Source organism: Tachysurus fulvidraco, chromosome 11, assembly GCF_022655615.1.
Source record: "Tachysurus fulvidraco isolate hzauxx_2018 chromosome 11, HZAU_PFXX_2.0, whole genome shotgun sequence".
NCBI lineage: Eukaryota > Metazoa > Chordata > Actinopteri > Siluriformes > Bagridae > Tachysurus > Tachysurus fulvidraco.
This window is the reverse complement of record NC_062528.1, coordinates 17,882,895-17,899,210: the sequence shown is the minus strand read 5'-3', so window position 1 is coordinate 17,899,210 and position 16,316 is coordinate 17,882,895. Positions and strand designations below refer to the sequence as shown.

The following is a 16,316-nucleotide window of genomic DNA, read 5'->3' as shown; positions in this document are numbered from 1 at the left end:
TGGTGGTGGTATTTTTAGCTGGTGCATGGGCATAATAATGTATTTAACATATTTAATGTTTTGAAGAAAAAAAAATCTGAATCTGTTATCTTAATTTGTATGTGCTCTTAATTATATTAAATATCCTAATGTACAGAATACACATGCATGTACACTATTGTGGACATCTGATCTTTACACCTACATGTGAGCTTTTCTTAACCTGTTCAGGACCTCGCCCCCTTTTTGCAGGTTTTTCGCCTACATGACCTACCCAACAAAAAGTGGTACAGCTCCCACATACTTTAACACACAGAGGTGAGCCTGGTCACATTGGAAAGAAGAGATTCTCTAGTTTCAGATACAAGTTGATTCTAGGCCTTACTGGCAGAAAATTACAGAGGCTAGAATGGAAGGTTTTGATTTCCGCCTGAGTTGTTTACCTGATAAACTGATTAATCTTATTTCTCTGGAACATGTTAGGGACCAAATAACAACTGAGGGTCATAGCCACATGTCTTGGCTTTCACCAAAAAAAATTCAAGTCAAAAGACCCAAAAATGGCTTTAATAAAAATATTTTTCTACGGACATGTCCGTCCGGTCATGTGTTCTTGTTTACTTGTTTACTGTATAACTTTGAATTAAAAGACTGCATGTTCAGTTTAAAAGGCCTAAAACACACAGAGCCTCTCTGTCTACAAGTCTGCTGTGAAAAAAGGCCTGTAACCTGACACCCTGAGCTGTGTGAGTGTGAAAAGGTCAAGGATTGCGCAATAAACCCATTGCGCAACTCTTTTGCGCAGTGTGAGGCTTCGGAGACGTGGCATGTTGCATACCGTTGGAATCGTTCCTTATTGGCTAAAAAGCTGTAGAGGTCCCGGACCATTTCATTGCTATTGGAAGGAGTAATTGTCAGTCAAAGGCGGGTTCCCAAAAATGATGTCATGACCTCATTGGCTTCTCAGCCGTCTATCTCTGCAATACAAGTACCGATTGGCTCAAGTGAGGGCTTGTTTGATTCGTTAGGCCCTGGGTTATAAATATGACGCATCAGTGTAATTTGAAACCCCCAATGAGAAGTTAGAGCCGAAAAACAAGATGGTGGCGCACTACTGTTTCCAGTTTTCGGAACACAAACGGAATATTTGCGAGGTGACCAAAGCGTCCAAAGCGACCAAAAGCCTTTTTGGATTAAAAGGCTTACAGATTCCAGTTTCTTGGACCTTTGGGGATTTTTGTGGAATATTTGTTTTGGAAAATATTACCCCAGTGAAGAAAGGGAAGCGTCTAAAGGTAAGGGAAAAACTGGTCTAGCGCCACCTAGGTCAGTTTTCTCCAAATTTTTTTCTAATCGTATGACGGCTATGAACCATATTATGCTTTGTGTGTGGGCTTAAAAATATTGAGAGTATAAATTTTACTAGAAAAATAAGTTTTTTCGTGTTTTTAGAGGATTTAATGAGGCTTGTTTCTGGGTCATCCCCTAGTGGTCATTTTGTCTTCCGTCACGTGGACGGCACGGCGATCCTACTACAGGCAAAATGTTGGAACCACACATTTATACAATTGTGCAGAAATGCTGTGGGGTCAAAATTTCCCTTTCACTGGAACTACAGTAAGTGACCTAGTCCCAAGATGATCAAACATGACAATGACGTGTAGGTTGGAATAGATGAACTCGAGGAGTCTTCACAGTAACCTGACCTTGACCCCAGTAAACACCATTGGGATGACTCACTAATGCTCTTATGAATGAATGTTCAAATCTCCATAGGGATTTGTTCCAAAATCTAGGGGAAGTCTCCTCAGCAGCGTGGAGGGGATTATAACAACAAAGCAGAGACTAAATCTGGAAAGGGATGTTCAACAAACGTTATGCATCAACAAATGTTATGTTTGGGGAAATGCATACACAGGAGCATGCAAGAGAGTGTGCAAGAATTTTACTTCTGGTGTATTGCTGCCATCTTGTGGCGATTCCACTTTTTCCATTACTACTCAAGATAAAGCCAATTATAAAATAAATTAATTTGTGGGAGGCCTTTACCATACATCTAAAAATAATAGCAACAACAACAAAAATAAATGTAAATTATCAATTTTTACTTTACTTATTGTATGCATGTATGGATTTTGCTGTTCATGGAATAAATCTGAAGGGTTGTCTTAAAACATTAAAATATATTTCATTTGTTTTTAATAGGAGAACCCCCCCCCCCCCTATACAACATTTTAACATCCAATAACTGTGCTTTTCAGAAAGCTTAGGGTTTTGAAAATTTGTACAATTTCTACATATTTTTGACAAATATTTTAATGTTTTGCTTAAAGTATATTTTTATAGGCAGGAAAAAGAATGGTTCCTGATTTTTGTTGTCATGCAAAGTGGGCAAAAACAGATACAATGGCAGTAAGAGTTTATTTTCGAAATACAGGAAAAGATCTAAATCGTAAGTCAAGGTTATATTCAAAGAACAGGCAAAGAACAGTACAAACAATGTACAAAACCCTCAAAAGTCCAAATAAATAATCCAAAAAGATCAGAGAAACCAGATAAACACACCACTGTATACATAGCCTTGTCAGGTTGGTCTAGTGTTCATGTGCGTTTATGTAGCAGATGTAAATATGAACAGGTTTTTGGAGGTAAATGTCTATTGATGGTGAATCTGTGTTTTGAAAAGTATAGTCTGGGATTGCCATTTTAGATTGTTTAGATTTAGATTGTGTGTCTTCTGTAAAACGTAATTCTCAGTGAATCCATGAATTAATTTGACATTTGAAAATTTTGAACTTACACCTTACAATTTATTGGCTTTTTCCAGGTCATCACAAATATAAAATAAACTTTTTATCATTTGTATTTATCATTAGTGCTTTCTTTTTTACAGACACAATTGCTTATATAAATGTGTATCGTGCATATAATTAATTTCTATTTGATTACCTTTTAAAATAAATGATATAGTGAAGTTGGTAATTAGGCATGGTAGGAGGGTAACTGTGCTGCTGTTTTATCATGTTGTACATGCCTTTCATTGTAGTGCTTTAACAGATGTTAATGCTAACTCCTTATACTGTACTGGCTTCTCTTGTCTTCTGGGGGTGTGATGTAACTAAATACACAGTGCAGCTGTGGAGTGCTGAATTATCTGTTGCTGAATAATTAAACAACTGACACCACAACTGTACATTCATTTACAGAAATAGATTCTATACACCTAAATCATCTAAAACATCATAAATCTAATTAAAAAAACCCCATTTACATTCAGCTATTTATTATTTTCTAATAGTAGGTTACTCTGTTGCATGTTATTCTCTAAAAAAAAATGATAAACATGAGTTTAAAAACAAAAAACAAAACTGAAGGTTAAAAAAGGTCAATTAACTCTCAAAAAATAAACATTTCAGCTGTAATTTTAACAGCTACACATTTTATTTATTTTTTGCTTTTGTTCCTCTGATAATTGTAAGGGTTGAATGTTCAGACAAATACATATAGGAAATAAACCGAGTTATTGCTATTTTATTTGTGTCCACATATCCAATTAAAATATATAAATAAATGTAAAAAAAAAACATTATAATTTGCACTCAAAAATACATTTAACCAACAATTAATACAATACGCTAATATGTAATTGTGTTGTCTTGTTTTACATCTCAGAGGTACATGTATTAAATATTACAGGTAAGTAAATTGATCTGCTTTCAAAACTCTTTATTAATAATTAACACTTTTACATTAAATGTGGTGAAACTTTGTGGCTTAAAAAATTTCAGTAACTTTTCTTGCAGTTCTTCAGTCTTTAGACTATATATGATAGGGTTTAACATGGCTGGCAGTGTAGTGGACACTGTAAGGACTGCTGTGAACTGATCAAGTGATTGCACTAATCGCAAGTTCCCTAATATGTAAGCCAAAATCACTGGCATATAATAAATGAGAACAAGGACCATGTGAGTGAGACAGGTGTTGAAGGCCTTCCAGCATTGATTTTTAGATGCAATTCGTAACCATGCCACGACCACTATGACCTATGACAAAATGATAAAAGTAAGAGGGCCAAGCAAAAAAGCTAACGTCTTGGCAGTAGCCATATTTCTGTTATAAGAAATATCTCCACAAGCTAACTTGTATACTTGGCCATGCTCACAGCAACAGCTTTGCACCACAGTTGTCCTACAATAGGACAGACGACTGGCTAGAACTACCGGGTAAAGTTCAATCAGAAATACCAGAATCCAAATCCCGGTTATAATAAACAACATCCTTACATTAGTATTGATAGTAGGGTAGCGCGAAGGAAAGCAGATAGCAATTAGGCGATCATAAGCCAATAGAGCCAGTGAAAAGGATTCCATGTCACCAAAAAAGTGCATGAAAAACATTTGAGAGAAACAAGCTTCAAAACTGATGTGATTTAGATTAAATACAAACACAGGAATCATTTGTGGAATAATAACACTGTTTATAGAAATGTCAACTACAGCAAGGTTATAGACTGCAAGAAACTTGGGGTTCTGTAAACTGGCGTATACAATTACATAGCAGAGTGATCAGGTATATAATCCCAGGTATATAATGTAGGTGGACATCAAGGCTTTCAATTGCCACTTGTAACATTGTGAACTCCAGTTTACTACAAAATTTATCATTTGTGCCCCCAGAGTACTTTTTCATCAGTGGATTTTCTGGAATACCTTACAGCAAATATTACTTCATTTTTTTTAATTTTTGTCTACATTGTCTCAGTGTGTGGGAACTCCTTTGTCCTATACATGATATTAAGTAATCGAAGTCTGCATATTCCTAAATACATGGGGATTTTTAATTTAGCTCTGTCAGATTTTGGTGAAACAAATGCACTTATTCCTAATCTTGTGATGACTTTCCTTTTTGATTCACAGTACATATCCTATGATGCTTATTTAGCTAACATGTTTTTTATTTTTTTCTTTGCTGGTGGACAGTCTTTAACTCTTGCTGCCATGGCATATGACCGCTTTATAGCTATTTGTTTACCCCCAAACTACTTGTAATACTATTTGGTATAAATAGAGTACATGATGTGTATGGTTGATCCTAATATTCTATTATGCTGCAAAAGATCTTAAACAGCATGCTCAGAATTTGTCTTCAGTGTTTAATGAATCACAGTACTCATTTCTGAGTAATTTTTAACAAATTTTTATTAACATTTGTATGAGCTGAAGCACCTAATGCAGTGCACATTAAAGGAAGAGTTTTGTTTTCACAGTTCACAGGATTTTCTTTGACATAAAACATAAATGATGTAAAATATGTCATGCATAGATCGCATAGACTGTATTAGTGATTTGCATCCACCTGTATGTGCACTCGAGTAAAAAGAAAAACAGCGTTTCCAAAACCTTTACAACCTTACTAAAAGATTGATAAATGAGGCCCAAAATCTCTTCATAAAATTTTGATAAATGTTGTTAAGTGGTTAGCACTCTGTATTGATGATCAGAAGATTGGGTTAAAAGCCTTTGCACCACCAAGCTGCCACTGTTGGATCCTTGAGAAGGCCCTTATCCCTCTCTGCTCCAGGGTTGTTGTATCATTATAACTTATAAGTTGACAGCTTTGACAATGGACAACCAATATATTCCCTCATTATAACGATATAAACACAAAATAAATCAAACTCCAAGTTTGTCCAAGTTCCTGTAAAGTTTGTCTGTGATTGTGTAAGCACATCTTTACCTACCTCTAAACAATTTATTCTCACTATTAAATCGGGCCCTTTGGCAGAAAAATTACATTCCACATTACCATAATAGTGTATATATTATATATATATGAGATAATATATCTAATATATAATAGTATATATTAATATCACTATATATATATATATATACATATATATATATATATATATATATATATATATATATATATATATATATATATATATATAAACTCACTAGGCATTTGCGCTTTTATCTCAATATATAAACATTAGAATGCTACTTGATACCTGGTAGGTCACAACTCATTTGCTTGCAATATTTAAACTATGCACTTTGTTGACACATTATAACTGTTAATATATCACAGGAGATGATTTCTTAAATGTTGCAACATTGAATTTTGAATTATATTATTTGTAGTTGTGGTTGTAAGTATAATGAACCTGATTATTCCCTCTTTAGTCAGTAAATTCTTACAACCACAGTTCAGGTGACCAAGATTTTCCTTCTGTCATTCAACAGGTCATTGTATACTGTATATATTTTGCTCATCAAGATTCACTCCCATCTCTTTCATAAATGAATTTACTCAGTGGTTTTTTTAGTATTAACTGAAGGACTTTTAAAAGTAATCTGTGTAAAAAAAACTTGTCCATTACGTTGGAGAAAAATAGACGGAGTAAATCATGTTATAAAATATAACATGTTATAAAGTAATAAATATTATATATTTTACACTACTCGCACTGTTTGCTGTAAGCCTTAGAAGAAGGCATGATCATGGTGAAGACATTGTTAAGCAAATCTGGTAAAATCATGTAATCAGTTTCTTTATTCTGTATACATTTTATTACAAAGGACTTCTTGCCTATTGAACATAATTATGAGGTTGGAGGTCTGGCTACTTATTGTATGGGATCTTAGTGGAATAATTAAACCATTATGCATAAATCATGGGTTTTCATCAACCACCAAGAGTAATGCTGGGCAGTTCTTGTACATTTTTATTTTTTACTTTTTATATTATTGTCTTTACAGTTAATTTCCAAGTTTAAAGCGTGCCGGTTTCTGACTTGGTGGTCGCAGGTTGAGTTAGCGGAATTCGAATGAGGGATGAATGAATCCCTTTCTCTCATCCTCTCAGCTGACTCTAATGCCTCCTCTTTGGCTTTGGGACCTCTCTCTCGACCTGGATCAGTATATAATGTCTGTATCTGACCAGTGGTGTCAAAAGTATTCACATTCATTACTCAGGTAGAAGTATAGATACTAGGTTTTAAAAAGACTTCTGTAGAAGTTGAAGTATCGACTCAAGCTTTTTACTCTAGTAAAAGTGTAAAAGTACTGGTTTCAAAGCTACTTTAAAGGTATAAAAGTAATGCAAGGAAAATATGGCATTAAGGACAAAAGCTTAGGCTGTGCCACAGGGGCCTATTGTGCACTACCCCACCTCCTCAAAAACATATTTCTAAAGGCCATAATGACTTTAATATGCATACTGTATATGCCCATTAAAAAAAGAACGCATTTTAGTACAATGCAAATACATTAATGTACATATGTGTACTACTGAGCTGTGTTTCATGGAGCGGAAGATATGACTAGTCGGTTATAAGTATTGGAATGGTGCAAAAAGTCAAACTTCAGAGGCATGTCATCAATAACCTTTATTGAAACAAACACATTGGACTTAAAAAACAGGGTAATCAACATCACACTGTAAAAAATTTGGAGTGGGATTTACTTGAAAAAAGCTTGGAAAATTTTTTTCACTCAGAAAAGGCTAGTAAATTTACAAATATTTGCCAAGTAAAAGCCTAAACATAATTATTAGTAAGTTTAATTAGACATTTTTAAGTTTTTAATTGTTAAGTTTACTTGGGAATTCCCAGTTAATTTTATTGACTTTTTGTTTGTAAATATTACTTAAGTAATGCTTATAAATATATGATGATTTATTGCATTTTTTTTACACAAGAGGCCTAGTTATCTTTTTAGTTATCCTGAGTAACCTTTACTTTAAATGTTCTAACATATCTACATATCTAACATAATTTGTGATGCATCATAACTGATGTCTTCAATAAAAATAAAAATAAAAAAACACTGACAGAAATTTTCCTTGAGTACTTTTATTAAAGAAATGATCAAACCAATGGACAAACTATGTGAAACAGTTCAGTACAACTTTAGCTTAACAAGTCTTTTGCGGACATTCTCACTTAAAAAACAATTAGCAAATACAAAAAGTATACAAAAGCAAATACACTCAATGCCAAACAAAATGGCCAGCTAGCAGACTTTCATCAATAGTTTTCTCTGCAAAGAGCTAACTTTTGGAGAAAACTTCAAAGCATCCAGTCCAAGAAAAAATTTGTGTTTCTTAGCTTTGAAGGATAGCTCAAGTTCAGGGAGTAAATGAAGCCCATGAGCAGAAGTCAGGCATTTGTAAGATTCTTGCATCCTGACAGTACCGCAGTTCCCTCAATGACGACATCAGCTATGTTGGCATCTTCCTCTCCTGTGGTGCTGCCCAGTACAACGATCTTCATTAGATGATTGGTGAAGCTATCTTCAATCATGTCTCTTCTGACATCCTGTCAAATACACAAATGAGTGAAAAAGTGGTTACAATATTGTACAGTAAGTTGTATGTTCTCTTTATTTTTGTGTGATAAGTGCCCCACACAGAGGTTAAATCTGTTATTAAATGAAGAATGAAAAAATTAAGAAATGAAGAACTGTGTCTGCAAGACACTTAAACTAGTTGCAAACTTCAGTACTGTAAAACGTTTTAGGCACTTGTGTAAATATTCTGTAAAGTGGGGATGCCTTTAAAATGTTTTCATAAATTAATTTTCATTTACCTTCTATTGACTAAATCAATATTTGGTGTGATCACCCTTTGCACTTAATGGGTTAGTTCACCCAAAAATAAAATTTCTGTCATTAATTACACTACTTAATATACAATACAGTGTTTCGAGGAAAATACATTCTTCAACATGAAGAATCTTAGAAAAGTGGAACTTAAGTGCATCAATTTAGTTAAATGTGCACAGACAATCTTGATGTAGGCAAGGAAGTGGTACAGTTCTGCTGTAGATTCCATGTTTTTCCATCACATTCACTGTAAAACGTTAATGAACATCTGCAAATGACTACATATTTTAAGCAGTTTAAGTTGCTACTAGAAACAAACAAAAAATAATAAAAGAGAAACTTTAAGAAGCACATTTTTGAACGGTTATTTTAATACACCCAAGACATATGCTAGCATTAGCGACAAGCACGTGAAAAAAAATCACCTGAGAATATTCTAGTGTTAGCGACAAGCACGTGTACATGCATACACGCTTATATGAACCGACAAAAAAAAAATCACCTGAGACATATGCTAGCATTAGCGACAAGCACATGTACTGTACATGCATACACGCTTATATGACCCGACAGAAAAATCACCTGAGATGCTAGCGTTAGCGACAAGCACATGTACATGCATACACGCTTATATGAACCGACAAAAAAAAAAATCACCTGAGACATATGCTAGCATTAGCGACAAGCACGTGTAATGTACATGCATACACGCTTATATGACCCGACAGAAAAATCACCTGAGATGCTAGCATTAGCGACAAGCACATGTACGTGCATACATGCTTATATGACCCGACAAAAATAAATAATCACCTGAGAATATTCTAGTGTTAGCGACAAGCACGTGTACTGTACATGCATACACGCTTATATGACCCGACAGAAAAATCACCTGAGATGCTTGCGTTAGCGACAAGCACATGTACTGTACATGCATACACGCTTATATGACCCGACAGAAAAATCACCTGAGATGCTAGCGTTAGCGACAAGCACATGTACGTGCATACATGCTTATATGACCCGACAGAAAAATCACCTGAGACATATGCTAGCTTTAGCGACAAGCACATGTACATGCATACACGCTTATATGAACGCTTATAAGAAAAAAAAACTTATGCCAGCAAAATACTCATAGTAACATGAGCTATTTCTGTCAGGTCAGAAATAGCTCATGTTACTGTGAACGGACAGAAAATGAGAAAAAAAAACTAGCATCAACACATTTACACTAAGTCAACTTAATAACAATTAACTAATATAGGTTTTAGGGTAATCATTTATTGTCAGAAAGATATTTATATATTAGACTATTTACACTCACCGTTTCAAAGTGCTTTCTAAAATCAACGGTTTGCGCGCTAAGGACCAGACCATACCAGACCCTACCTTTCGACACAGATGCATTTTGCTAATAACAGATGTTTGTGCAAATCGGTTCTCAGCAAACTTAACTCTGTCAACTATTAACACTTGACGCCTTAACTCTTTAGCCACCAGTCTTAATAGTTCTATAATTTTCTGCAAAAGTAGCTAAATTGACCAATAAACAAATATTTAATTAACTTACCGTGTAATAATCAGTCTTCAAGACGATTTTCCGTTGCACTCCTCTGCCTCTGCGCCACACCGCAACCAGGAACGCATGCGCATAGATTGCCTGGCTTCTTTGAGTACGTTTTACTTGGTTTTGTTATTTTTTGCATTAATTCATTAAATGACAAAACACTAAGTACATATTACTTAGGCAGTTCCATTTGAATTTACCTATGTATTTAAGCACAATTAATAAAAACGAAACCTTAAGTAGCTTATTGAATTAAACGTGACATATTGAAGTAAAAAGACAAAATAGTATTTGTTTGTAAAATTTACTTAAATGATGCTATCTTTATTTACAAGTTCAAAAAATCATTTTTTACAGTGCAGTTAAGCACAGAACATGTGACAAAGAGTTACCAATAGGCTTTGTTCATTCACAAAAACAGCTGGTTCTCAAAGTTTTTTGAGCCAATGCATGCTCTTCTTGGCCTGAAGGTCAGCCCTGCAACACTAAACAGTCTTTCACAGGCTGCTGAGGCAGGAAATGCCGTAGTAAGTTTAAGTGATAGCTGGTACACAGCTGGGAAGGACTTCAGTACCTCTACTGTGTCTCCTGGGCACCCCAGGTATGCATCCAACTGCTGGGTCGTTTCAAGAGGGCTGGTCTTCTTCAAGGAGGAAAAGAAGTTCATCAGAATAAATAAATTCATACAGATTTAAACCAACATGAGCATGAGAAAATGATGACAGAATTTTTCTTTTTGGGTGAACTATCCCTTTAGACGATGAGTTTTTGTAAGCCATTAGCTTGTGGTATCTGGGTGTGCATAGCTTACAGCGCATGCGCAATGACAATTTTTTTATCCAACCATTTAAAAAAATTCTCCCAGGTACGGCCAGGGATGTATAAGGGTTGGGTTGTTTGGTCTTCCTGGCTACCAACTTCCTCGCTGGTTCTGGTGCTTGGTTGTTTAGACATTGAGTTTTGAGCCTCCTCTTCTTCTCTCCCTGTATACTGTATGGTGAAGTTATTTTCTCTTACCACTTCTATGCTGATGATACACAACTTATCTTCTCTTTCCCACCCTCAGATGCCACAGCTTATGACCGGATCTCAGTATGTCTGGCAGAAATTTCATCATGGATGACTGCTCATCAGTTAAAGCTCAATACTAGCAAAACTGAACTGCTGTTCATCCCAGGTGATTCATCCCCAGGTCATGATCTTGCTATATTCTTGCACAACGATCTGATCTCCCTTCAGCCACAGCTAGCAACCTTGAGGTAATCATGGACAATCAACTGTCCTTTTCCTCTCATGTTGCTAATGTGACTCGCTCATGTCAGTTTCTTCTCTCCAACATTAGAAGGATTCGGCCATTTTTGTCCACACAGGCTGCCCAGGGACTTGTTCAGTCTCTTGTCATTTCTAGACTGGATTACTGCAATGCACTGCTGACAGGTCTACCTATGAACGCAATCCGTCCTCTGCAAATTATCCAAAATGCTGCCTGGCTTGTTTTCAACCTGCCAAAGTTCTCGCATACCACCCCCCTGCTGCGATCCCTCCACTGGCTTCCGGTAGCTGCACGCATCCGATTCAAAACACTGATGCTGGCCTACAAAGCTAAAAATGGACCAGCTCCCTCTTACCTCAAAGCCCTCATCATTCCTCGCACTGTACACCGCAACCTCCTATCTACCAGCACTGCTCGACTGGTTCCACCATCTCTCAAGGTAAGAGGCAAGCATACTACTAGACTGTTCTCTGTCCTGGCACCAAGGTGGTGGAATGAACTTCCCCTAAAGGTCCGGACAGCTGAGTCACTAGCTATTTTTAAGCGGCGATTGAAGACCTACTTATTCAGGAAACACTTCAACTAGCACTTCTTTCCTTATCTTTTGCATTAAAAAAAAAAAACAACAACCTTTTGACACTTTTTCATTGTAACTTTGAACAAATGTTTTAAACTCATGGTATCTTAAGTATGTAACCTAGTGAACCAGCATTAATGTAAATGTAAATGCCACAGACATCTTCGTACTTGGCTCATTCTGTTATGGCCAGCGCTGTGGTAACTGAAGTGTCATGTGATTTGTGTCATGTGCAGGTGCGATAGATCGCATACAAACCAATATGGTGTCAGAATGGTAAATGTTTATACTTCTCATCCAACCACAATCAAATTCACTCTATCCGGATGGCGTGATTTATCTTGATAGGTTTTTCTGAATGATGACAAACTCCGAAATGAAATAGGAGTAACGAGGCTATTTTTAAAATGTAAGGAGTAGAAAGTACATATAATTGAGTGAAAATGTAAGGAGTAGAGGTAAAAAGTCCGCAAAAAAATGATTACTCCGATAAAGTATAGATACTCAAAATTTCTACTTAAGTAAGGTAACAAAGTATTTGACACCTCTGTATCTGACACTGAGAAGCTCGATGTGGACAATTAGGAGCAAGCAGCAGTCAAATTTCTATCACATTCTGTGGTGTTTGAAGTGCTCCTGGAGGTGTTTTCACATGCTGTTGCTAAGCTTATCTTAGACTGCTCTCATGAAAAGGTTAGCATTGTCTACTCTAAGCTTTATGACGCTTCCTAAATTCAGTTCCCATTTTTCAGAGACCTCCACACTGAAGTGCCATGGTCATGAAATAATCCTCATTCTGCCGCTTGTTCTCATTCGGCCACTGCTAACTGTTCAGCCATTGTGGGCCAAGATAAACATGTACTGTATGCCTAAAGTTAAAGAGATGATTGCAAGCTATTACTCCCCTTTATTAGCTCCATGTTGCTGCGCTCTTGGGGTAATTTTGTTTGGCCGGCCACTCCTGGGAACCACTATTTCATGTTTTCGCCATTTGTGAATAACGGCTCTCACTGTGGTTCGCTGGATTCCCAAAGCTTTAGAAATGGACATTTATAACCTTTTCCAGACTGATAGATCTCAATTACTTTCATTCTCATTTCTTTGGATCTCGGCATGATGTGTAGCTTTTGAGGATCTTTTAGTCTACTTCACTTTGTGACAGGTCTTATTTAAGTGATTTCTTGATTGTGAAAAGGTGTGGCAGTAATCAGGCCTGGGTGTGGCTAGAGAAATTGGACTCAGGTGTGATAAACCACAGTTTAGTTTTAACAGTGTGAGGAAACACTTTTTTTCACAGGGCCATGTGGTTTTTTTTCCCTTTTGTGTTTGTTAGATTTCATGTAAAAGCTTCAGATCTTATAACTTTTGCAGATCTTACTTTACTGACACCTCACTGCAATATAATAATAATAATAATTATTATTATTATTATTATTATTATTATTATTATTATTATTATTATTATTATTATTATTATTATTATTATAATAATAATGGAATGAATTATTATTATTATTATATTTGTTAATTATAATTACTAATTATTAACTAATAATATTAGATAAATATATGTACAAAAATGTAGTTAATAGTTTTATGTTTGTAATATATTAGCAAGTGAAAAGATCTTTAATGAAGGATAGGTTACTCAATATATCAAGATAATTATATCAGTTTTTTCAGTGCTTACATGTTTGCAAGTCCTGTATTGTAGCAAATAAATTTGCATATATGGCATGTTGCCAGGTTTTGATTCCCAAAAGAGAAATTATACCATAAGGGTTATATTTACATCACTGTCTGAGAAATCACGTGAAAGGTCCACCATCTCTACATATATTGCATGTACACAAGTTCAAACAACATTAAAACAAGGTACAAAGTAAAGCAAAAAGGTACAATTATAATATAATAATTTTAATGACTAATTATATCATTTGTATTGCTACCACTCTATTGATATGCACTGTACACTTTAAATCTAATCTATGATGAAAATGTGTGCTTACTTTTGGTTTACTTTCTTATGTCTGTAGTTTTAGGTTAGAGATGATGTGAACAATATCTCCGTCATCATGATTGCTTTGAACTTCAGTTTACTACAAAATACATCATTTGTGCGTCCAGAATATTTTTTCATCAGTGGATTTTCTGGGCTACCATTAAGCCAATACTATTATGTTTTTTTATTTTTTGTCTATATTGTTTCACTGTGTGGAAACCTAATTGTCCTATGTATGATATTAGTTGATCGAAGTCTGCATATTCCGAAATACATGGGGATCTTTAATTTGGCTCTGTCAGATTTTGGTGAAACAAATGCACTTATTCCTAACCTTATGAAGACTTTCCTGTTTGACTCACAGTACATATCCTATGATGCTTGTTTAACTAACATGTTTTTTACTTTTTTCTTCTTTGGTGGACAGTCTTTAACTCTTGTTGCCTTGGCTTATGATCGCTTTATTGCTATTTGCTTACCTCTGAGATACCATGCTATTGTAAATAACTCCTTCATGTTTGTGACTTTAACAGCAATATGGTTATTTAATTTTATTGTAATTGGCACAACTGTGGTTTTAGTTACACGACTTTCATTCTGTAAATCAAATGAGGTAAAGAGTTTTTTTTGTGACCATGGGCCAATTTATACAATTGCATGTAATGACACCTGGATAAATTCCTTAATGGCTAACGTTTGTATTGCAATTTACCTCTATGCACCACTGATTGCCATAGTTTTATCATACATAGGCATCCTGTTGGCTTTGACTAAGATTACAACATGGGAGAGTCGTCTTAAAGCACTCAAAACTTGTGTCTCTCATCTGTTGATAGTAGGAGTATTTTTCTTACCTATATTGAGCACATACCTTGCTGCAGCAACTTTCTCTATCCATCCAAATGCTAGGATAATCAATACTTCACTATCAAGGACTATTCCACCCATGTTAAATCCCATCATATATGTCTTGAACACAAAGGATTTCAGAGTCTTTATAGTGAAAATGCTTAAAAAGAAAACCAATATAATTCCCCACGTGCACACTATAACAAAGTGATTTGTATCTGATATGTAAATGACTGAGATGTGGGCTCAATTTGTTTGAAATGAAAACCTTAAGTTAATTAAGAAAATTGTAGATAGAAAACTATGTATTTGTATGAACTCCAATTTTGCTAAAATGCTTTTCTTTAATAATCTTTTCACAGAAATTACACGAATTTTCTGTAAAATTAAGACCAGACCTCCAATTTTTCACTCACAATCCTGCTTCTAAAAGATCTTAAAAATATGCTAATTATTACTGGAAGCGCTTTATTTTAATCCATGTATCAATTATATTTACTACAACTTAAAAACCTTTATTTATTTATTTATTTATTTATTTATTTATTTATTTATTTATTTATTATTTATTTATTATTTTTTTTATTTGTAGGTGGACATCAAGGCTTTCAATTGGCACTTGTAACATTATTTAAGCATATAACAATGATATACAGTGCATGTGATTTAATGATTCATGTCTTCATTGTGAACTATTATTTATATTTTGATGGCTTTGTGATTCTGGTGGTGGTGGTGGTGTTTGTTTTTAGCTGGTGCATGGGCATTTTAATGTATTTAACATATTTTTTTTTCTTCAAAACATTAAATCTAAATCTGTTATCTTAATTTGTATGTGCTCTTAATTATATTAAATATCCTAATGTACAGAATACACATGCATGTACACTATTGTGGACATCTGATCTTTACACCTACATGTGAGCTTTTCTTAAAGTACAGGCAAAAAGTTGGCACCACACATTTATACAATTGTGTAGAAATGCTGTGGGGTCAAAATTTCCCTTTCACTGAAACTACAGTAAATGACCTAGTCCCAAGATGATCAAACATGACAATGACGTGTAGGTTGGAATAGATGAACTTGAGGAGTCTTCACAGTAACCTGACCTTGACCCCAGTAAACACCATTGGGATGACTCACTAATGCCTTTATGGCTGAATGTTCTCCCCACAGACATGTTCCAAAATCTAGTGGAAGTCTCCTCAGCAGCGTGGAGGGGATTATAACAACAAAGCAGAGACTAAATCTGGAAAGGGATGTTCAACAAACATGTTCTGTTTGGAAAATGCATATACAAGAGCATGTAAGAGAGTGTGCAAGAATTTTACTTTTGGTCTATTGCTGCCATCTTGTGGCAATTCCACTTTTTCCATTACTACCCAAGATAAAGCCAATTATAAAAATAACTTAATTTGTCGGAGGCCTTTACCATACAACTAAAAATAATAGCAAC

The 16,316-nt window shown here is 35.0% G+C and overlaps 2 pseudogenes; one reads left to right on the top strand and one right to left on the bottom strand.

The window, feature by feature from the left end:
• Positions 1 to 3,695: 3,695 nt before the first annotated feature.
• Positions 3,696 to 4,611, bottom strand: LOC125145947 (annotated as a pseudogene).
• A 9,385-nt stretch (positions 4,612 to 13,996) lies between these two features.
• On the top strand, positions 13,997 to 15,181 carry LOC113642720 (annotated as a pseudogene).
• Positions 15,182 to 16,316: the final 1,135 nt, after the last annotated feature.